Here is a 24,294-nt window from a genome sequence, read left to right as displayed (position 1 = left end):
GTGCCATGGGTGTCAGTGCACCTTGATAAACTTCACTCATTCATTCCCAGTTTATTCATTTATCCAACAGCAGTCTAACGGTGGGACCAGCGTAATGGCTACGTTGCTGGGCTCCCACGTAGTCGATCATGGTTTGAGTCCTGGACACCGGGCACGTGTGCATGTGTGCCCAAGATCCTGAGAAGAGAATGGAGGAGAAGGGATTGTGGCGTGGCCATCCCCCCTGGGAGGGTGATTTCTCACTTTCTGTCTCTCTGTCTTGAAAGAACACTATAGAAAAAAAAAAAAAAAAAAAAAATCTCTCCAAATTAAAAAAAAAAAAAAAAGTCTGACAGCAGCTGAGGGCTGAGCATCATGCTTGATTATGACAGGAACTAAGGTAGATACAGTTCCCGCCCCTAGGGAGCCTGTGGTTAAGCAGGGTGTCAGGCTAAACGAGCAGCAGGACTGTACACCACCACTGAGATAAATCTCACAAAGGAGACATACTTAGGGATAAATCCCATGAAGGAGACATGCTTAGTGCTGTGAGAGGACCCAGGGTTGACCTACCCACCTGTGAGTTCCTAAAAGCCCAAGGGTGTGAGTTCATAGAAGCCCAAGGATGGGGCAGGCTGTGACCAAGTGGCACAGTGTTGCAGGCAGAGGAAACAAAATGTGTGAGAGCCCTGAGGCAGGAAGATGCTTGTCATGTACGAAGAAAGGAGGTGAGGTCGGTGACCCAGGAAGGGATGTGAGATGAGCCTGGAATGGTCAGTGGGGATCAAATCAGCCTTGATCTCTGCTCCCTGCCACCATAACAAAAACTTCTTCAACAGAGTATATAAGTCTGCTGCCTAAATAACCCTGTCCCTCCACACTCACCGCCATGCCCTAGTCCTAGCCACTTTGATAGTCTCCTAACTCATATCCCTGGCTCTCCACCTGCCACTCCAAAACACTCTGCACACAGTGACCAGACAAAAACACCCTTAATGCAAACCTGACAAAAACACCCCTCCCAAAACATGTAATCATGCCCACTGTTTTTATTTGTTTCAATTTGCTACAAGGTGTGTGCTCGCCAGAGAAAGAGAGAGGGAGAGACAGAGGGAAAATGAGAAAGCACACCCCAGGAGAGATAGCTGGGAGAGATGGCCACACTCCAATCTCCTCTTCTCCATTCTCCTCTTGGGATTTTGGGCACACACACACATGTGCCTGGTGTGTCTTTCAAGCCACCAAGTCTGGAACTCAGTCCGTGCAGTCAACCATGTGGGATCCAGCTGCTTTAACCACCATGCTGGCCCCATGTCCACTTTCACAGGATGAAACCCAAGCTCCTTAGCCTGGCATTCAAGGCCCTTCAACATCTAACTCCAGCCTACCTTTCCAGCTTTGCTAGTGTCCTGCCCCCTCTGGATTTGCACTTCCTCAGTTCTAGTGGACACTGGCACAATTCATTGTCTCTGCTAACAATGTCAGGTCTCTCTTCTCTATGCCCCTTCTCCCATCATAGAAGAATCAGTTCAACCATCCCCTTTGCTGAAAGCTTCCCTAACCACCCTTTGCCAACATGGGCATGGTCACTACCACCCACCCTAAATGCCCCATTCCCACTGCTTCTGCCTCCTCTATTATTTTTTTAAATTATTTAATTTTGTTACTATTATTGTTATTTTTTAATTTAACCAGAGAGACAGAGGGAGAGAGAAATGGAAAGTGAGAAAGTAAGCTGCCAGGTGCTCATTTCAGCACCATATATACTAAAATTGGAACCATACAGAGATCAGCATGGCCCCTGTGCAAGGATGACACACAAATTCGTGAAGCCTCCCGTATTTTTGGTGCCTTTTTCATCATTGACTTGTTCAAATTCATAAATAGTTGCTTAAAATGTATGCAATCACCTTTTTTAGTATATTTAATTATTTTTCTCTTATTATTTTGATAACCCTTTATTAAACACCTTCTTTGTGTATACTTCACATTATTTTAAAAATGTTTTTCATTATCAAAAAAAAAAAAAAAAAAAGAAGCTGCCAGGTCCAGGACTTGAACTTTGGTCAGCCATGTGGGGGAGTCCAGTACTTTAACCACTACACTACCTGCCGGCTCCTACTTCCTCTGTTATTAGTCTTCCTGTGGCACCCTGGTGATCTTCGGTTCTTCACCTTGCTAACTAAGATGTAAGCTCTCTGAGAATCAAGATAATGCTTCATTTACCTTTAGTTCCCAGGTGCCTGCTCCCAAGCCTGGCACATAGTAGGTGCTCTATACATGTTGAGTAACAGATCCAAGAAGGGGCAGAGTAAAGTGGGCCCAAGGACAGAGATGGTGCGAGCTTTGGGGAAAAGGCCCTGAAGGGTAGGCAATGAATTTCTCCACTGATCTCTCTATAGTGCTGGCATGCTGGGAGAGGCCAAGAGGACCCTCTGACACACACTAGCCCGCCAGTGTCATGGCCTGGGTCAGAATGCCTGTTATGTTTCTGGCAGAGGGACAAGGCTGCTGCCCTCCAAGCTCAGCCAGTTCCTCTTTTGCTCCCTCTCCCTGCCCTCCTCCCACTTCTCTGAGACACAGAGGTACAGAGGGAAAGTTCTGGAAGGAATGAGGCAATCTGGATTTGTTAATTCATTTAAAAAAATAGTGATTGAGCCAGCCCATTACCTAACAGTTGAGAGAGCCAGATCCCAAATGGCCAACCATGTAGTTCAAGTCCCAGAGCCCATGGCTTGGGGAAAAAACCAAACAGACATATGTGTGCATGTACCCAAAATTAGGCCAGAATAGAGAAATGGAGGAGAGGAAAAGGGATAATGGTGTGACCATGCCCCACTGAGAGGGTATTTTATCTCTCTTTCTTTCTCTGACAAGTACACATACCATCTGGTAAATTAAAACAATAACAAAAAAAATGTTATGGGCCAGCAGCAGGTGGAATGGAGGTTAAGGCAGCTGGATCCCACATGACTGACTGTGTAGTTTGAGCCCTGGACGCTATAGTTTGAAAACCATGCCTGGTGCATGTGCATATGTATCCAAAATCCCAAGAAGAGAATGGAGGAGAAAAGATTGCAGCGTGGCCATACCACCTGGAGGATGATTTCTCACTTTACCTCTTTGTCTCTCTGGTGAGCACATGCAATCTTTGGCAAAAATCTTTAAAAATTTTTTTATAAAAATAAAATCCTGAGATCAGCAGATGGCATAATGGCTACATTACTGGACTCCCATGTAGTTGACCACGATTTGAGTACCGGACCCAGTGGCTTAAACCCATGCTGGGTGCGTGTGTGTGCCCCCCAAGATCCTGAGAGGAGAATGGGGGAGAAAGGATTACGGCATGGCCATGCCCCCAGGGGGTGATTCCTCGCTTTCTGTCTCTGTCTCTCTGACTTTCTGGCAAGCACATACACCCTACAGAAAAACCTCTCAAAAAAAAAAAAAAAAAGCACAGGGACCAGTAGATGGCGTAATGGTTATGTCATTGGACTCCCACATACTCAACCACGGTTTGAATCCTGGACCCAGGGGCTTAAACTCGCACCAGGCATGTGTGTATGTATGTGTGCCCCAAATCCCATGAGGATGGAGGAAAAAGGATTGTGGTATGGCCATAGTCCCCTGGGGCACAGTTCTTGGCTTTCTGTCTTTCTGTCTCTGTCTCCCTGGCAAGTGCACATGCCCTGTAACAAAAATCTCTGAAAAATAAATAAATACTAAGGTTCTGGGATCAATATAATTAGGACAGGGCCAGATGGTGAGGTAGTGGTAACACAACTGGATCCACATGAGAAGGTACCAGGTCCTTGTCCTAGGGTCTTCCTGTACACATACATGCACACATACCCATGATCCAAACTAGCATGAGGCATGTGGCAACAAGGTCCTCGTGCCACTTAAAAAAAAAGTTTGAGGCTGGCAAATGGTGTGGACTCCCACATGGCCAACTGTGGTTTGAGTCCCAGACCTGGCAGCTTGCTTTCTCACTTTTCCTGTCTGTCTCTCTCTGGTTAAATTAAAATAATAATAATAATAAATAAAATTTCAAAAAGTTAGGTCTTACCACATAGCTTAGTAGTTAAGGGAATGACATCCCACATGGTCAACCACAGTTTGAATCTTAGCCCTGGAGACTTGAAAAACATGCCAGCCCTATATGCCCCAAATCCTGACAAGATGAAGAAACACAGAAGAGGAGATTACAGAGTGACTTTGACAAGTTAGGGAGGGTGCTTTCTTCCTCTCCTTCTGTCTCTTTACTGAGTTCACTTGCCCTCTGGCAATTGGATAAAGTTAAATAAAAATTAAAATAAAATTAAATAGCACATGGAAAAAAAGAATTAGGACAAAGAACAAAGATGCCCTCACACTGGGCTTGGACAGAGAAGCTCAGTGATTCTTTCATCCCATGCCACAGGTCAGAGTGAAGAGACCTGGGACCCATGCCTTGTCTGAGCTAATACTCTTCAGCCTCACCCAGCAGCTTTTGCGTCATCTGCTCCGACTTGGACTGGGGCCCAGCTCCTTCAGGAATTCAGCCTCTCCTTGATGATGACAATGCGAGGTCCAATAAGTCTGAGTCATTAAGTCCTGCTTGTGAGGGTGGAGGGAATAGTGCCTAGGTTAGCTTAAGGTGGATAAGCTGAGTCAAACAGATTCGGGCCTGCCAGATGGCATGGCCAACATGGCCAGCTTGCCCCAGCACCTAGTTCATATCCTGCTCCACCCTTCCCAGCCTGAAGTGCCCCCAGCTGCCCATCTACCTGCTGTGAACAGCCCAGGTGTGGGCATCTGCTCCAGAAGAGCCTGGTCTGGACCCAGGCTCCTTTCGGGCTCCTAAGTCATTTGACAGCATGTTTGAGATCTGGAGCCCATTCTACCTGATCCAGAGTTCCAGGGCCCCACACAGGAGCAAAAGATACCTTTTGGGAAGAAAAGATACCTTTCCTACTCTTTTAAAGGGAGATTTCATCTACTTGTTTGGGCTCTGATTCCTAGGAGGACTGAAGGAAGGGAATAACCACAGTCATCCTGCTATTCAATGAACCCTTATTGAGCACCTCTTGTGGGGTGCCAGGCCCTGTGCCAGAGATGGGACTCCAGAGATGAGTGAGACTCAGAGCCCTGTGCTCAAGGAGCTTATAGTTCACTAGTGGTGGCAGGGTGGAATGGACACTTGAGCAAGTATTTATAAAATGCTTTGTTTAGAACAGTGATAAAATTAGTGATGGACGTATTCCTCCCAGCCTGGGGTCCCATGGACCCCTTGCTCGACATGTCTGAAAGTCAACCTATCATGACCTGTCCACTGACCTACCTCCCAGTTCCCTCATCAGGTGAATAGCACCACCATCATCCCAGTGCCCTAGGCAGAGTACCATACTGAACTCCCTCACCGCTCCATTCTGCATTCAGGAATCAGGCCTTACTGATTTCACCTCCTCACTGTTTCTTATGTCCATCGCCTCCTCTGTGGTTTACCCTAATTCAGCCTCCATGACTGCTCAACTTCATTACTCACATTGTTCCTCTGTCTCCAATCTTACTTCCAATTTATCCTCCCTTCTGCTTTCAGAGCAATCTTTCTGAAATGCAAAAATGACATCATCCCTCCGCGTAATGTTATCCAATTATTAGTCAATTTAATTTAAATTATTCAATCACTATTGACTTGAGGATGAAAACCAAACTCCTTGATATGACATCCAAGTTCCTCTGAGTGGACCTTCATCAGTCTCTTTAATGTCATTGTGGGCCACTTAACCCTCGCTCCATCAGACAGAACCATCTACAGACTTTCGTGCTTAAAACAGAGGCTCATGAGGCTCTCTTCCTTCCTTTTTAGAACTCTGATAGTCTTTAGAAAGGTCCGAGGCTGTAATAACAAGGTGCCATGTGACACAATTCTAGACCACTGTTGATTCTGACAGGGTCCTTAGTTTATAGGCAGCAAAAACTGACTTTTACAAACTTAAACAAAATAAGAATTTTCCAGCAGGATATGAAGTTGTCTTGGCTTGGACTCACCCGGGAGCACACACTGAGAACAGGATATTAGATTCTAGGTAGTCTTTGGGGAAGTAATTCTAGGAAATATTAGTAGGAAAGTAAGAGTAAGCAAGGCAGGGGAGGGAAGAAAACTAATAAAGTGTACATTACTGATGTTACTGCTGGGGGAAACTGGACCTCAGTCCCACCAGGAACACTGTGTGAAACACATCTGAGTTATCCCCACTGAAAGCTGCATGAGTATATGTATTTCCACCAACTTCTCTCAGTCACTAATTGAGGGCTACTAGAATAAACCAATTTCCTGGTACTATTGGGCTACCCCTCTCACTGCTCTGGGCTTCCACAAAAAGCCTCTAGGCAAAGGCCTGCAGCAGTTGGAAGCTATGGATTTGCATAGTGTTGGTAAGTAGTCAGGAGTTGTGGGTGGACTCTCACAGTGCCTGCTATCACAGCTTCATGAAAAATTGGATGAAAAAAAGAGAGGGGCCAGCAGGTGGCATGGTGGTTAGAGCACATGGCCGAATGTGGTTCGAGTCCCAGACCTGGTGGCTTGCTTTCTCACTTTCTCTCTTTCTCTGTTGAGTGTACATGCCCTATAGCAAATTTTAAAAGAAAATGATAATAAATAAGTAAATAGGTTTAAAAACATTGGATGGAAAATCTGAAGAACTAGACCCTGAAGGACTGGGCTCAAAAGGTCTAAAGTCATGTGTTCACTTTTTTAAAAAAATTACTTTAATTAATTAGGGTGCATGTGCTTGCCAGAGATATATATATATAGAGAGAGAGACAGAGGGTTTTTTAAGAGAACAAACACCCCCCAAGTGGGGATGGCCATGCTGCAGTTCTTTCTCATCCATTCTCCTCTTGGGATTTTGGACACACACACCCACACCTGGTGTGCTTTTCAGGCCACTGGGTCTAGAAACTGTACCATGCAGTTGGCCATGTGAGATCCAAACACCTTAACCACCATACCACCTGGCTGGCCCACGTGCTCACTTTTTGACCAGGAACTGTGAAACATTTTGATGGATAGTCCCACAAAGATTGTATCCAATGAAGGTGATGAGGTCTCCAAAGCAAACTTGTAACCACAAGGAAGACTGTTGCCAGTCAGACAAAAGCCACAGATGTCACTAAACCTTTCTCACTTGTTGATCCCTCATCTGTAAGACGAGTTCTCTTAGAAGAACTAGGGCCTCATAAGATTGGACCATTAAAGTCCCATAATGGCTCCTCAACTGTGAATTAAAAATAATATATCAGTACCTCAGACAAGGGACTGATAACCAGAAGACACAGGGAACTCAAGCAGCTTACTCAGAAAAAAAAAAAAATTAACCCATTTAAAAGATGGGAAAATGAGCTGAACAAAAATCTAAGGAAGACATATGAACAGCAAAAAAAGCATATGAGGAAATGCTCAACATCCCTTATAATAAGGGAGATACATATTAAAACCACAATGAGATACCACCTAACCCCTGTCAGAATGGTGAAGATTAAAAATATAAAAAGTGGTAAGTGTTGGCAGGGCTGTGGTGAAAGGAGAACTCTCCTACACTGTTGGTGGGAATGTAAACTGGTTCAGTCACTGTGGAAAACAATATGGAGGTTCCTCAAAGACCTACAAATAGACTATCATTTGATCCAGCAATCCCATTCTGGATTCTACCCAAAGGACAGGAGAATGCTCGGTCGGAAAAGTACTTGAACATCAGTGTTTATTGCAGCATTATTCATGATCGCTAAGATGTGGAACCAACCGAAATGTCCACAAACAAATGAATGGATGGAAAAAGTGTGGCACATATGCTCTATGGAATACTACTCAGCCATAAAGAAAAGTTAAAAAAAAACAAAAAACAAGACCTGGCATTTTATAGGAAGTGGTCAGATATGGAAGATGTATTGCTGAGTGAAGCAAGCCAGGATATGAAAGAAAAATATTGTATGTATCCACTTAATATATACTGACTATCCATCCACACTTTATGGTAGAGGCCGAAATATTGGAGAGCATAAAAGCAGTGAAAATAGTGGGACCAGCAGGTGGCGTGGTGGTTAAGGTGCTGGACACTCCTACTTGGCTGACCACCGTTTGAGTCCCAGACCTGGTGGCTTGCTTTCTCACTTTCCCTCTCTCTCTTTCTCTCTCTAGTCAAATTAAAATGAATGAGTGAATACAATTAAATGAATAATTTTTTAAAAAGCAATGAAAATAGCTATGGAGGCTGATGACAGTATGGAATGGGAGGTGGGGAAAAGGGAAGAATACAGAAAAGGAGACCAAAAGAATAGAGAGACATGGCATTAGTGGGACACAGGAATGGTTTATTACCTGTTGATGATAACATATATAGTATTCTCAACTGGACTAGACTGAGAAGTATTTCATGTTGGGTAGATTCTTTATACATGCCAAATGATATATAGTGATTGAATGTTTAAAAAATGAGAATAAATAATAATAATCATTTAAGAAATGATAAAAAGCTGTTTGATGATGATGTGGATAAAAATGTTTTTGTCTTGACTGATTATACATGGTAATCATTCTGGAAAAAGAAATGTAATACACTGTAAAGATACATGCGATTCAATGTAATATTAAAAAGATTATGATAATAATAAATAAAATTTAATTTAAAAAAGAATAATGAGGGACCAGCAGTTAGCATAATAGCTATGTCGCTGGACTCCCACATCGTCAACTGCAGTTCGAGTCCCGGACCCGGTGGCTTAAACTCACGCTGGGCGCATGTGTGTACGTGCCCAAGATCCTGAGAAGAGAATGGAGGAGAAGGGATTGCGGCATGGCCATCCCCCCCGGGGGTTGATTTCTCGCTTTCTATCTCTCTGTCTGGCGAGCGCACGCACTCTCCAAAAAAAAAAAAAAGAATAATGATAACAGGATCAGCAGGTGGTGTAATGGTTATGCTGCTGGATTTCCATGTAGTCGACTGCGGTTTGAGTCCTGACCTGGCGACTTAAAACCCACTCTGGCCACATGTTCATGCATGCCTAAAATCCCAAGAGGAGAATGGAGAAGAAGGGATTGTGGTGTGGCCATTCCCTCCAGGAGATGATGTCTTGCTTTCTTTCCCTCTGTCTCTCCAGCATGTGCACACGCCCTACAGCAAAAATCTCTCTCTAAAAGGGACCAGCAGATGGTGTAATGGTTTTGTCTCTGGACTCCCACGTAGCCGACCATGGTTTGAGTCCTGAACCTGGTGGCTTAAAACTCCCACCATGGGGCCAGCAGGTGGCATGGTGCTTAGGGTGCTAGATTTCCCACATGACCAACTGTGGTTCAAGTCCCAGATACAGCAGCTTGCTTTCTTGCTTTCCCTCTCTCTCTTTCTCTCTGGCCAAATTTAAAAAATAATAATAAATAAAATAATTCTTTTTTAAAGAATTGTTTTATCTAACTTTATTTATTTATTTTAATTTTACCAGAGAGGGACACAGTGAGAGAGTGAGAGAAGGAAAGTGAGAAAGAAAGCCACCAGGTTCGGGACTCGAACTGTGGTTAGCCATGTGGGAGTTCAGCACCCCTAGCCACCATGCCACCCGCTGGCCCCTAAACAAATAATTCTTAAAAACAAAAACAAAATAACTCACACCGGGCATGCATGTATGTATGTGTGCCAAAGATCCCGAGAGAAGGGATTGTAGCATGGCCATCCCTCTGGGGGGCGATTTCTTGCTTTCTGTCTCTCTGTCATGTGCCCTATAGCAAAAATCTCTCTAAAAACAAAACAAAACACGCTCTCTCAAGAAAAAGAATAATGATATCCATCTCAAAGTGTTATTTTAGAAAAAGTACATGTTAAAAGCCTATTTTGGGGGCTGGCAGGTGGTGCGGTGGTTAAGGATGTTGGACTCCCACATGGCCGACTGTGGTTCGAGTCCCGGACCTGGAGGCTTGCTTTCTCACTTTCCCTTTCTCTCTCTTTCTCTCTGGTCAAATTAAAAATAAATAAGTAACTGCTGCTTCCACATATTTCACAATATGGGGCAGAGCCTCTGATCCACTTGCACCACCTGAGGATCCTGGAAACCATCTCTGAGATGGAAGAGGACCAGGAGCTGGAGAGAAAAATATCTGGATTGAAGACCTCAATGGCTGAAGGCGAGAGGAAGACAGTCCTGGAAATGGTCCAGGCAGCTGGAACAGATAGACACTGTGTGACATTTGTATTGCATGAGGTGGAACATACCCTAGGAAATTCTCTGCATTACATGATCATGAAGGACCCAGAAGTTGAATTTTGTGTTTACACTATGACCCATCCTTCAGAGAGCAAAATTAATTTGCTCATTCAGACTTGAGGTGCTCTTCCAGCTGTTGAGCCATTTCAGAGAGGCCTGAATGAGCTCATGAATGTCTGCCAACATGTGCTTGGTAAGTTTGAGGCCAGCATACAGAACAAGAAGGATCAGAAAGCAAGCAAAAGTGAATCCACATTCTAGTCCCTTCTGCGGCATACATGAAGGACCATCCTCTAGGATATTCCTTTGTGCAGAACCCAGAATTAGAAGTTTGTAATCACAGCATGCTCTGTCCTTCATCTGTAACCCATTACGGATGTTGGAATCCCTGCAAGAACCTTTGTATTCTTCGAATAAATTTCCTCTTATTTAAAAATAAATAAAGTTAAATAAAATAATTCTTTTTTAAAAACTTATTTCAGAGTTGGCAGGCGGTGTGGTGGTTGGGGTCGCTAGACTCCCACATGGCCGCCTGCAGTTTGAGTCCTGGACCTGACAGCTTGCTTTCTCTCCTTATCTCTCTCTGTACCTCTCTAGTCAAATGAAAACAAATAAATAAAGTTAAATAAAATAATTAAAAAAAAAAAAACAAGGAAGAGAGAAGCAAGAAAGAGGGAAAGAAAAGAGTTGGGTAGTAAAGCTACTGCTGACCCCACGTTCTGGGCAGTCCCAGATGACAAAAGTATCTCATGGAAACTTGCCCTGTTCTACCCTGGACCCATCACCTGGCTTTAATTTGTTTTGACTTCAGGATCCACAGCTGCCCTGCAGGCCCACAAGCACTACAGGGGGAAAAAGCATCCCCCCCATGTACTACTTAGAGTTGTGATTACATTGGTGTATACACTTGTAAAAAACTACTGCATTAAATATTTTACATCTGTACATTTCATCATATGTAAATGATATTTTGTTAAAAAACAAAACTGAATTATGCCTGGATTTTAAGCTGCCGCCACCAGGTGGCAGTAATGCCTAATTTCTAAGATTTCAACAATAAAGATGTGCAATGACAAGATTTGTAAACTGTGCTATTTATGGGTGTTCTTAAAAGCATGGGGCATTGTTTCATGGGCACTTTTTGTTGTTGTTGTTTTTGGAGAGGTTTTTGCTATAGGGCGCATGTGCTCACCAGACAGAGAGAAAGAGAGAGACAGAAAGTGAGAAATCACCCCCTGGGGGGAATGGCCACGCCACAATCCCTTCTCCTCTATTCTCTTCTTAGGATCTTGGGCATGCACACATGCCTGGCGTGAATTTTAAGCCACCAGGTCCAGGACTCAAACCGCGGTCAACTACATGGGAGTTCAGCGACATAGCCATTATGCTAACTGCTGGTCTCATGGGCATGTTTTTAAAATTTCAATCAATAGTGTCATGCTGGAGGTCTCTTTCTGTTCTTTACTCTCTTTTCCTCCTTAGGCACCATGTTTCAAAATTTTATTTATGTCTTTTATGTCTAGTTCATTGTTCTTTCCGGTGGTAGGATGCTTTGCAGTGTGTATACATCACATTTTACTTCTGTCCATTTCCCAGTGATGGACATTGTCTTGGGAGAGCCCCAAATCTGAGATAGTTTGCCCATAATGTTTTTGGGTCACAAAGAACACACCTAGAAGTCTAGCAGGAGAAGATGAGTTTACTCACATTCGGGGAAACAAGATCCTCCTGACAACTAGGTAGAGAATGGTCCATGCAACCGCAAATATAAGGTCAGATTTTATACAGTAAGAACAAAGCATTCATAAGTTAATTAAAGATCAATGCAGACTCCCTGTCACTAAGGTAAGAATCTAATTTGTACATACATTGCTTGAAGGTTATAGTAAAGGTTAGCTTATTGATTAACAGAATAATCAGAGTATGTTTAGGGTTTAGTGCCCCTAACTGGTGATATTAATGTGGAAGGGGTGTGCATATCTCTGGAATGGCCCTGGCCACAGACCAGTTCCATGAGATGAAAGTAATGGTCATAAGATATTCAGGAGGCCCAGCTGGACCAGCAGCTGGGTCTCAGGGAGATAAGGTGAAGAGGGAAGAAGGAGGAGAGCTCAATGTATGGATCCTACTCTCAGACACCTGATTATGACCAGCTCTCCAACCATCACAAAGAATTTAGTGATAAAAACATCTTTTTTTTTTTTTGAGAGGTTTTTGCCATAGGGCGCGTGCGCTTGCCAGACAGACAGAGAGAGACAGAGAGACAGAAAGTGAGAAATCACCCCCCAGGGGGGATGGCCATGCCACAATCCCTTCTCCTCCATTCTCCTCTTGGGTCTTGGGCACACATGCATATGTGCCCGGCGTGGGTTTTAAGCCACCGGGTCCAGGACACGAACCGTGGTCGCCCACATGGGAGTCCAGCGACATAGCCATTACGCTAACTGCTGATCCCTATAAAAACATCTTCTTACAGGGCCAGCAGATGATATGGCAGTTAGGGTGCTGGACTTCACATGGCTGACTGCAGTTCAAGTCCTGCACCTGGTGGCTTGCTTTCTCACTTTTCCCTTCTCTCTCTGGTCAAATTAAAATAATAATCATGAATAAGATTAAATAAATAAACCTTTAAAAACAAAACCAAAAAAATCCTCTTACATGTCTGTTTATGGACTTGTGTGAGAATTTCTCTAATTATTTAGCTGAGTGGGATCTTCTCCACCCCACTAATAATTTTTTGAAGTTTAGTTGTTTATTATTATTTTAGTTTTGCTATAGAGCAGAAAGAGAGTGTTATCACCAGAAAGAGATAGAAAGGGAAAGTAAGAAATCACCCCACCACAAGGGATGGCCACATCACAACCCCCACTCTCCATTCTCCTCTTGGGACTTTTTGGGTGCTCACACACATGCCCCTGGTATGATTTTCAAGCTTCTAATTCCAGGTCTCAAACCATACAGTTGACCATGTGGGATATAGCTGCTTTAACCTCCATGCAACCTGCTGGCCCATATGTTTGTTTATTTATTTTTATTCATGATAGACAGTACATCTGTGTGCATGAGTCAGAGAGATTGAGAGAGAGAGAGAAAGAAGCAGCCTAGACAGGGTTTCATTATGCTGAGATCCCCCTTGCTTAGCCTGTTCGCTAGTAAGGATCTCGGGCATGCATACACATGTTCTGTGTTCTCAGTCTTATCCAGAGGTTTGGACCATGGTTGGCATGTGTCTTCCAACACTGCAGTTCAGTTTGCTACTGACTGTGCCACTGGATTGGTCTCAATATTTGTTTATTTGTACCCTTTTACTCCCTTAATAAATTTCTTCCCAATTCTTTGTGCTAAAACAATCGAATTTAAGCAATGTCCGGAACTTTCAAATCAAAGGAAATATTTGCTGTGCGTCTTTTTACTTCAATGTCTCCTTGCAAAATATCCAATGTTGTTTGTGATGTGGTTGAAATTCACAAAATAGTATTGTTGGCTAAGATTTTATTTGAAATAGATAGTTGTGCATTTTCTTCTACTAAATGATTTCCCATGATTACTTGCACTAATACACCTGAATTTAAAATTGTGAACAAAAAATATTTTAGAATAACATTTAAGGCAAAGTTTCTGAACAATGATTTTTTTTTTTGAGAGTTTTTTTCTGGGTTTTGTTTGTTTTTTGTTTTTTGCTATAGGGCGCTTGTGCTTGCCAGAAAGACAGAGAGAGACAGAGAGACAGAAAGCGAGAAATCACCCCCCGGGGGGGTGGCCACGCCACAATCCCTTCTCCATTCTCTCGGGATGTTGGGCACGCACGCACACGTGCCCGGCATGAGTTTAAGCCACCGAGTCCGGGACTCAAACCGCAGTTGACTACGTGGGAGTTCAGCGATATAGCCATTACGCCAACTGCTGGTCCCTCAACAATGGTATTTTTAACATTTAGGGCCAGATAATTCTTTGGTGTAAGGCGCCTCTGTCCCCGCCCCCTCCCCCCCTCCCTGTTGTGACAACCAACATTGTCAAATGTCAGATGTGCAGGAAAGAGGCAAAATCACCTCCAGTTAACAGGGACTGTTTCAAGGTAAATTAAATCTGGGATTCAGTTGGGTTATTTTTCTAGAAGTTTTTCCTTCTTTTTTCTTATTGCCAGAGGATACATGTGCTTTCCAGAGAGAGAGAGAGAAAGAGAGAGAGAGAACAACATCCCCCATGGGGTGTGGTAATGTGATAATTCTTTTTCCCCTCCGTTTCTTCATCCTGTCAGGATTTCTGACATGCATGCACATATACTTGGTTTGATGGCACCAGGGCCAGAATTCAAACTGCTGTTGGCCATGTGGGTTATGGCTTCCTGTGCACAGGGCTTAGCTGCTGCCCTAAGGGGCTGACCTAGTTTCCTTTCTTTTTATCAGTTGACTGCAAACATGATCTCAGCTTCAGACTTACATTACTTGGTCCTTTTTTTTTTTTTAATTAAAAAAAAGTTTTAGTTTTAATAGATCAAAATAAAAAAATGTTAAGAGAAATTTGCTTAAAATGTAAAGCCAGGAAAAAGATTAGGATTCAGTTCAAATAGTAGGTAAATGAATCTATCAACAATTCAAGAGAAGACAAAAGTCCTTAAATATGGAAATCAAAGCATCGAAGAAAATCAGTAATGTTTTAGTCTAAAGTCAAAAAAATTCTATGTCACTAGTTCAGACTCATGTAATTAATCTCTCTTCTATTGAATTTGCAGTGTTACCGTGGTTGTTTCTTGTACTCTTATTTCCGTGTGTCTGACTTTAGTTTTCCTAGTATAGCACTATCTTCAGCACTTCTTGGAGAGCTGGTCTAGTGTTGGTAAATTCCTTCAGGTTTTGTTTATCTGAGAATGTTTTTGTCTTTTTTTTTCCCATATGAAAGATAATCTTACCAAGTATAGTATTATTGGTGGAAGTTCTTTTTCACTTAACACTTTGAATATATTTTCTCTTTCTTTCCTTGTTTGCAGTTGTTTCTGATGAGAGGTTCAATGTTAGCCTTATGGGATACTCTTTGAAAGTAACTTGATGTTTCTCTCTTGCGAGTTTTAGTATCTTTTTTCTGTTTCTGGTTTTGGTCAATCTGGCTATGATGTGCCTTGGGGAAGATCTTCTTGGGTCGATTCTATGTGAGGGTCCTTTGTATTCCTTGGATCTAGATATCTGAGTGCTTCTCTAGGTTTGGAAAGTTTTCTTCCAGGATTTCATGGAATAGATTATCAATACCCTAGGGACCAGCAGTTGGTGTAATGGCTGTGTCACTGGACTCCCATGTGGTCGACCACAGTTCAAGTCCCGAATCTGGTGGCGTAAATTTAAATTCATGCCGGGCGTGTGTGTGTGTGTGTGTGTGTGTGTGTGTGTGTGCGCACACACACCCAAGATCCTGAGAGAAGAATAGAGGAGAAGGGATTGCAGCATGGCCATCCCCTGTGGAGGGTGATTTCTCCCTTTCAGTCTCTCTGTCTCTGTCTTTCTGGTGAGCGCACGCGCCCTATAGCAAAAACCTCTAAAAAAATACCATTATTATTTCTTCACCTTCTGGGATACTGATGATCCAGATGTTTGGGAGTTTAATGGTATCTAGTATTACTCGTATGTTATTCTCACTTTCTGGGTTATTTTCTCAGTCTTTTTGGTGAAATTTTCTAGGTCAGAGGTTCTATCTTCTCCATCTAAGATTCGATCTTCTGCATGATCTAATTTGCTTTTGATATTTTCAAAAATGGAAGTTTTGATTTTCTTTATTACAGCCTTCATCTCTAACAATTCTGTTTGATTCTTCTTTATGATCTCTTTCAGATTGTGCAAAAACATCCTCACCTCCTGGAACTTGGTGTCTCTTTTCTCCTGGGTCTTCTGGAGTTTCTTGTCTCTTTCCTCTTGCACCTCTGTTAGCTTTGTTACTATGAATATTTTTAAATTCTTTATCTGACATCTCTATGAGTTCTCTTGTATTCTTTGTGGAGGAAGAGGAGTTATTATTTTCCATTAGAGGAGAGATACTTTCTTGGTTTCTCATATTTCTTGTGCCTCTGCAGTGGTTTCTGGTCATCTGATGGATTATATGTTTTTTCCATTTTTCTGGCGTTAAATCTGAGCAATCAGAGGAATGCAGAAGGAGGTAACCCGCAGTCTGTAAGTAGTACTATTTTCCTCCCTTTGCACAACTGATTCAGTGAAAATTGAGGATTAACCTGACCCTAAAATTATTCAGGTATTTGGCTGCCAAACACCTAGACCTGTCTAGAAAATCAGTGTATGAAGACTGAGCAGAAAAGTGAGAAAGGTAAAAAGAAAAGAAAAAGGAATAGAAAAAGAAATAAAAGAAGAAGAAAAGGAAAAAATAAAAGAAGAAAAAAATTTTGTCAAAAAATGAAAACAGCGTGGCACACTAGTGCGCCGCAAGAATGGGGCCACTCAGAACTCAAATATAGTTGGCTGTTGATTGGATTATCATATGGGGGGCAGGGAGAAAGGTGAGAATTAGAAAGACAAAAGAGCAGCAGAGAGCTAGGTTTTAAAATAATAATAATAACAACAACAAGGGAACTAGCAGTTAGCGTAATGGCTATGTTGCTGGACTCCCACGTAGTCGACCACAGTTCGCATCCCAGACCTGGTGGCTTAAAACTCATGCCAGGTGCGTGTGCGTGCGTGCCCAAGATCCCAAGAGGAGAATTGAGGAGAAGTAATTGCGGCGTGACCATCCCCCCTGGGGGATGATTTCTCAATTTCTGTCTCTATGTCTCTCTCTGTCTGTCTGGCGAGCGCACGCGCCCTATAGCAAAAATCTCTCCAAAAAAAAAAAATAATAACAACAACAAGAACATATATAGAGAGAGATGGAAAGAGACAGAGAGAATAAATAGGGTGATCTAACCTGACTCCTGCCTAGACAGGGGAGCAGGAGGGTGAAGTCCAGGCAGAGGGTCTTCGGTGGTTGAAATCCTATTACTTGGTCCCTTTTAAAGCATCCTTCTGTTCTTTTCAGCTGGAATAAATCTCTTCCAGGAGATGCTGACAGGAGTCCTGAGTCTGTTAGTAGACCAAGAAGTCTTCTTTCCAAGTTTCTGGGCCTCCCTTTCTCAGACACTGCAGGAGATCAGAGGAGAGTAGACAATCCAGTGATTCTCTCCCAGAGAAATCCAGGAGAGCAGAAAGAGCCCCTCAAGTGGTATGGCAAGAGCTTCGAAGTCTGATTATTCAGTCTGGAAGGGGACAGCTCACTCTCTCCAGATCTCACTAACCCTCCTTTGTAACTTAACTTTTATCTGCATTTCTTCAGTAACACTGGAGTACTGATTGTCCCCTGTATTCCTCAGCACCCTAGCACTACAAGGTGCTTCTCAGAAGAGATTTTCTGTGGTCAAATAAGTGAGGGCAATGCTATTTACTGTACCACTCTCTTGGACAATGGCAGTAATCATTAGTTTATTAAAGGCTTTGAAAATCTCTTTAGATGTCTATTTCTTACTCAACATTTCCCAGATTAAGTGATTACAGAGCCTTCCCACTCCTCCCTGTTTCATCTATTAACATCCCATAGAAATTGATATCCCAAGGAACACATTTTAGAAAATGCCTTACATACTCACAGTGTAAACTGTCTATAAGTTGCCTTCAAAAGCCATTAGTTTTTGTTCATTCCCTTATTCACCAAACTGTTGACACCCACCATGCTAGATATTATGGCTGCAAAGATTCTTTGTCCAGCAGCCCCCAGACCAATGGGAGGATGGGTTTGGGCAGACACAGATGAATCTGGCTGTGCTGGCAGAAAAGACAAGGGCTGAGTCAGATGTTTGGGGAACAGGGAGACCAAGCGATTAATTGTGACACCAGGGCTCTGATCATCTTCACAGAACAGGCAATACCTCATCTGAACCTAGACTACAAGTCTGGGTCCCTTCCATCTTTGCAGTATTAGGAGCCTGTTAGAAGTGCAGGATGTCAGCTTGTCCCTAGAACTACCAAATCAGAACCTGCTCTTCCACCAGATTCCCAAGTGATCCTTATGCACATTGATGTTTGAGGAGCATTGCCTTAAAATAGCATATTTTCTGAAAAGAATGTGAACAGAATCAAAATGTGATATCTTGGCCAAAGGCTTACCTAGTGGCCTCCAAGCCTGGTCAGGCAGACAGACTGGGAAAGGGAGACTGCAAGAGGCAATAAGTATATTCTCTCTTCTCCTGGCCCTCCCCTAGCAATGTCTGTGATTCTGCAGCTTAGGCTGTGGGTAATCAGAAAGCAAGGACAGGTAATGGCCACATTTGTGGTCCTTCCTGCCCAGATGCCAGCAATGATTGGGTAGGTGTAATGGGTAGGGGTGGAAAGAAGGGAATGAGCAGGATTTGGGGTTGTCATTATGCTCATCCAGAAATATCTTCTCTAGACCAGCAAGTGACCAGCCATAGGACCACAGAGGCCAGGGCTCTGTATGGAAAATCTGTGCTTGATTTCTCTTGATCAGGCTTTCACAGCCTGAGCTATTGGGAAGCAGAAATGTTCAGGGCAAGCACACCTAGAAGCTGAGCAGGTAGCTGGGGTTTGCAATCTCTTTCAATCCCAGCAGGATGTATTTGTTATCAGGGCTGAACCTAGGCACTGTTGAAGTGAGCTCTGTGGTAACTAAAGGGAAAGTAAACTGAAAATCACAAAATAAGCAACCATAACAAAACAAAACAAAATATATTTTATTTAACTTTATTTATTTATATTTGACCAGAGAGGTACAGAGCGAGTGAGAGAGAGAGAGAGAAAGCGAGAAAGCAAGATGCCAGGTCTGGGACTCAAACCACAGTGGGCCATGTAGTAGTCCAGCACCCTTAACCACCACGGCATCTGCTGGCCCCAAGAAAAAGAAATATAGAGAGAGAGACCAGTATGCTCCAGCAATTTTCTTGCCTCTGCCCCCAGGGGAGAGTCTTGTGTGTAAGCGTGCATCTTTGCCATGTTCTCCAGAGAGCCAGAGCAGATGAGGTGACCCCCCAGTGCACAGAATCCACCAGGATGTAGACTTCTTGCAGTTTTACCTCAATACTCCAAAGGTAAGTCAGGCAGGAATCTGGTAGACATAGATGGGATAGGATTGATGGCATTTCAAGTAGAGGAAAGGGCCCCAGCAGATGCCCAAAGGCAAGACCGTGCTCGTCAGGATGAGAAGAGAGACATCAACTTGCATGTCTCTATTCAGTCTGATTAAACCACTCCTACTGTGTTTCCCACTCTCCTGGACAAAGTCACACATACCCGTGTGTATCAGTGGTGAGAGTCCTATATTTGCTCTCCAAAGACTGGCTAGTGTAGGAGGGAATGCCCTCCTGCCCTGAGGTTAGCTCAAAATTACTGACAATTGTTAGATTAGTAAGAGAAAAGACAGGACCAGCTCTGAGGCACAACAAAAATGTACTACTCAAGAGAAGCTGGATTTTATATGTTGACTGTGGTTCGAATCCCCAGCCTGATCAGTCAGAAACATTCAGTACACAAGCACAAGTGCTCAAGATCTGATAGGCTGTGAGGAGGGGATTGTAGAATGATCATACCCTGTGGAGAGTTCTTCTCTCTTTTACTCACACATGTGTGCATGTGCTCTACCATAAACAAAGACGATAAAAATAAAGGCATACAGATTTATTGAGCCCTAACAGTGGTCTTGGCTCTACTTGTCTCCCAGCAGCCCAGTACAGAGTGGTCCAACCTAACCGCAACTAGAAGACCAAGTACTCCCCAAATCTCTATTGCAGATGCTCAGGAGAGTACAGCTGACCCATTAAAGCAGCCCCACTCCCACAGGTATCCTTCATCAGAAGGGTCCCTGACTACTCCTTCCTGAGAAAGAATGAACTCTGAGAGTTTGCTAAGGTTCCTGATAGTAACCAGGTCAAGGCATATCTGGAGGCAAATTCTTTGGTTGAGCCTGGCCATGTCAGTCTGGTTTGTCCCTGACAGTGTGAGCAGAGCATGATGTATATGTTCTCTTACAAAACAAATAAAATTCTGGTTACAAAAGTAATTCATGCTCATTATAGAAACATTGAAAAGACAGCGATTGCATGGTGGTTAAGGCAGCTGGATCCCATATGGCTGACAGTGAGGTTTGAGTCCTAGACCAGGCAGCTTTAAAAACACACTGCGTGTAGATGCATGAGTGCCCAAAATCCCAAGAACAGAACAGAGGAGAAGGGACTGTGGCCATCGCCCTCTGAGGGACTGCTTTCTCACTTTCTCTCTCTCTCTCTCTGATGAGTGCACACACACTTAGTAAAAACAAAACAAAACAAAAAGATTAACAATTCAATTTTTTATGTCCATAGATCCTCTGAATAGTTATCTCAGAAGCATGCCAAAGAGGGGCCAGTAGATGGCATGATGGTTAAGGGGCTGGATTCCTACATGGCTGACTGTTGTTCAAGTCCTGGACCTGGCAGCTTACTTTGTCACTTCTCTTCTCTCTCTTCCTCTGTCTCTCTCTAATGAGCACACACGTCCTGTAGCAAATTAAAGATAATAATAATAGATAAAATTAAATAAAAACTTTTTTTCAATTTGCCAGAGGAGCATCTGTTTGCCTCAGAGATATAGAGCACCCTCCAATGGGGCATGGTATCCTTTTCCTTCATTGCTTTTTTCCTTTGAGATTTTGGGCATGTACACACATGCACCCAGTATATTTTTCAAGCCACTGGAGCTGGTATTCAAACCAGTCAGCTGCATGGGAACTGGCTCCCTTTACCACTGTTCTATGGGGTCAGCCTTGTCATTTTTGTTTGTTTGTTTGTTTAACATCTGTAACAAATTCTAATCCTCACCCTTCTCTCCTCCACAGGGATGCTGCATCAGCCAGAGTCTCAGGAGAAAACAGATGGCTTACTCAAGGTGGTCATTAAAGAATTTAATGAAGGGATTATCTTCTAAGGTGTCTGAATGGCTAACATAACAAGTAAGAAAAGGCAGAGCACTCAGAGACTGGTGTGGGAGGGAATTACTACAAGACACTCAAAGGAGTGTTACCAATTTTTTTTTTTTTTTTTTGAGAGATTTTTGCTATAGGCCTCATACACACACGCACCCAGCATGAGTTTTAAGCTGCTGGGTCTGGGACTTGAACCTTGGTTAACTATGTGGGAGTCCAGTGACATAACCATGATGCCATCTGCTGGTCCCACCGATTTTTAATTTATTCCCAAAGATGGAATATTTTACTGTTCTGTGTTGCAGAGCCAACTTACTATATCAAAACTGAGTATTGATGGTACAGGCTTTATTCAATGGTGAGATGAGTTCACAAATCAGCTTCTTGTCTGTCTTGAAATAAAGTGGGTAAGATATAGCAAATGGAGGACCAGCTAGTGGCATGGTAGTTAAGACAGCTTGATCCCACATGGGATCTGGACCCAGCAGCTTTGAAAAACTGCTGGGCACGTGTATGTGTGCATGACCGAAATCCTGAAAGGAGAAATGGAGGAGAAGGGATTGTGGTGTGACCATGCCCCATGGTAGGGTGGGAGCTGGGAGATTTGCCTCTTTTCCTTTCTCTATGTATCTCCAACAAGTGCATGTGTCCTCCGGCAAAAATGAAACCAAAAAAAGATACAGCAAATAGGATGATGAGAGGATGGAATAGGGTGACAGAGAGGAGAAATATCCAGAGCTTCTTCTGGAAAAGGTGGTAATTTCCCAGAATTCTAACACTTACCTCCCTTTTCTCCTTGTAAGGTCATTTTTGGTGATATACCTAGTGCTTGTTAATTGTCATGGCACTGGGTGGTTGTGTCAGTTAGCCTGTAAATGACGTTATGATGAGGTCTGGGGTCTTCCAAAGGTCACTGTAACAGTCATCTTGAATCCTATTGGTTTGAGCTGGGTTTTTTAGTGGGGGGTCTTATCTTAACTATTGGCATACTTCTATTGTCTGAAAAAAAAGAAAGAAAAGATAGTGTTAGGGAAGGGCTGGGGTCTGATGAAACCATGTACATGTAAGTGAAAAGACACCTTTGGGGAGGGGCTGGAATGTGGTAAGATTGTGAGCTACAAGAACAACAATTAAAGCTGTAAGTGTGGGAGAAAGAGGTCCGTAGGAATTTAGGTGAATGTAGCCCTTGCCTACCTGTGGCCTGGCAGAGAGGGCGTTAGGGCAATAAATACCTTGACATCTCTCTCCTCCTACCCTCACACCTCTCCTGTGATTCCATTAACAGAACTGAACTGGAAGGCAGAGAAATAAATATTCAGCAGAGGTCAAATTCACAGTGTAAGGAGGCTGACGGTGTTGCTCCAGTTCTGTGGGACTGACCCGTCTGGATGGTTCCAACCTCACCCTCGGAGACCTCCCTGAGTATGCTGGGTAAATGCATGCCTGTGATCTGGGGCCGGATGGGGCTGAGGATGAATCATGGCATTGAGACCTTGTTGGGGTACCTGTCTGTCTGTTTCTCTCCTGGAGGAGTAAATAAATAAACTTAAAAACAAATTTCCAGTGCATAAAGCAGGATACAAAATGTTGAATAATGAATCCAGCAAAACAAATGGAAAATAACTAGTCCATACAGTTTGTACCAAAGAGGGAAAAGGCAAAAGAAACTAGCACCCTTGAACACATGGGTTTGAATTGTATGAGATCACTCATACAAGGACTTTTTTCAATAAATATATAAAAAATTATAGTACTAAGGGTTTTCAGAAGTTCATGGAAAATATGTATTATGAAAAACTCTGGATGGATTTCAAACACTTTTTTGTTTTTAAATAATTATTTTATGGGGCCAGCAGTGGCACAGTAGTTAAGCGTGCTAGACTTCCACATGGCCGATCATTACAGTCCCGGACCTGGTGGCTTGCTTTCTCACTTTCCTTCTCTTTCTGTCTCTGTCTCTCTCTGGTTAAGATAAAAAAATAATAATGATGGTGAATACAATGAAATAAAATAATTCTTTAAAAGATAATTACTTTATTTAACTTTATTTATTTATTTGTTTGTTTATTTTATTTTGATGAGAGAGGGATAGAGAAAGAGAGAGGGAAAGTGAGAAAGCAAGCTGCCAGGTCTCAGACTTGAACCACAGTTGGCCCTTAACCACCATACCACCTGCCAGCCCCCCAAACACTTTTTTGTACCAAAATAAACTCTGATTTCATTTTCATGAACTTTTTGAAGACCTCTTAAAATTTTCATAACAATTTCTTTTCTCTAGTTTATTATAAGGATACAGTATATAATACATATAACATGCAAAATATGCATTAACAAACAGTTTATATTATCAGGAAGGCTTCTAGTTAACAGCAGGCTATAAGTAGCTGGGGACAGACCTTGATCAGTAGATGTATGCACTCTTTTGTTTGTAAATGATGTCATCCACCGTCCACTAACAAACTAGCCTTCAATGGCTACATCAACTTCGTTATTTGTGAGAGTAGTCTGTGGTCCCTCCAAAGGTCTTATCTGGTGCACTAAGAAAAGCAAGTTTCTGATGCACGAAGAAAAGCAAGTTTCTGATCCTGAGACAGAGAACCAGGCTTTGGACTCCAGGGACTCAATTAAGGTGCCTCTTGAAGGAGCTGGAGCTTGCACCCTAGACAACATCACTGCTAGCACATTCCCTTAGGAAGAACTCTGTAGAGCACTTAATTGGGTGTGAATAGAGTATTCTATAAATGTCTACCAACCCCTAAATAATAGTGAGAATGACTCTCTAAAAGAAAGGTGATATCTATTCAAAAAATGGGCACTGCAATGTGGACTACGCTTGCTATATAAAAACTATAGGTGTGTTCAGGGAGGTAAGGGAAGGCAAGAGCTTTCTTTTTTTCTTATTTTATTTTATTTATCTTGAGAGGTTTCTGCCTTAGGGTGTGTGCACTTCTCAGAGAGAGAGAGACAGAGACAATGAAAGGGAAAGTGAGAAATCATCCTTTAAGGGAATGGCCACACCCCACTCCCTCCTCTTCTATTCTCCTCCCAGGATCTTGGGTACACATGCGCACACATACACACACACACACACACACACACACACACACCCGGCGTGATTGTCAAGCCACCAGGTCCAGGACT

General features: G+C 42.9%; 1 protein-coding gene, 1 long non-coding RNA gene, 1 other non-coding gene and 1 pseudogene across 4 annotated transcripts in view; 3 read left to right on the top strand and 1 right to left on the bottom strand.

Moving 5' to 3' along the window:
• The window catches only part of SPINK4 (serine peptidase inhibitor Kazal type 4), a 16,212-nt gene extending 13,446 nt beyond the window's left edge, over positions 1-2,766 (bottom strand). Inside the window, exon 1 of the mRNA XM_014585793.2 lies at positions 2,206-2,766. The gene's annotated coding sequence lies outside the window, so the exon portion shown is untranslated. The remainder of the gene's footprint in view (positions 1-2,205) is intronic.
• LOC102477810 (DNA-directed RNA polymerases I and III subunit RPAC2-like) overlaps positions 1-10,665 on the top strand; it is a 26,711-nt pseudogene extending 16,046 nt beyond the window's left edge.
• On the top strand, positions 1,722-1,825 carry LOC114006850 (U6 spliceosomal RNA). The gene has a single exon (XR_003548521.1). It is a non-coding gene; the product is annotated as a U6 spliceosomal RNA (small nuclear RNA).
• Positions 10,666-14,229: 3,564 nt separating the features above from the next.
• Positions 14,230-22,708, top strand: LOC106734319 (uncharacterized). 2 transcript variants are annotated; one of them, XR_001369985.2, is made up of 4 exons: positions 17,321-17,409; positions 19,200-19,285; positions 21,067-21,180; positions 22,439-22,708. It is a non-coding gene; the product is annotated as an uncharacterized LOC106734319 (long non-coding RNA). The 2 variants fall into 2 exon arrangements; XR_003548506.1 differs by lacking the exons at positions 17,321-17,409; positions 19,200-19,285 and adding an exon at positions 14,230-14,290.
• Positions 22,709-24,294: the final 1,586 nt, after the last annotated feature.

This window comes from Tupaia chinensis, unplaced genomic scaffold, assembly GCF_000334495.1.
Source record: "Tupaia chinensis unplaced genomic scaffold, TupChi_1.0 Scaffold000093_1, whole genome shotgun sequence".
Lineage (NCBI taxonomy): Eukaryota > Metazoa > Chordata > Mammalia > Scandentia > Tupaiidae > Tupaia > Tupaia belangeri.
The sequence above is the reverse complement of the archived record's forward strand: the minus strand, read 5'-3'. Positions and strand labels throughout refer to the sequence as shown.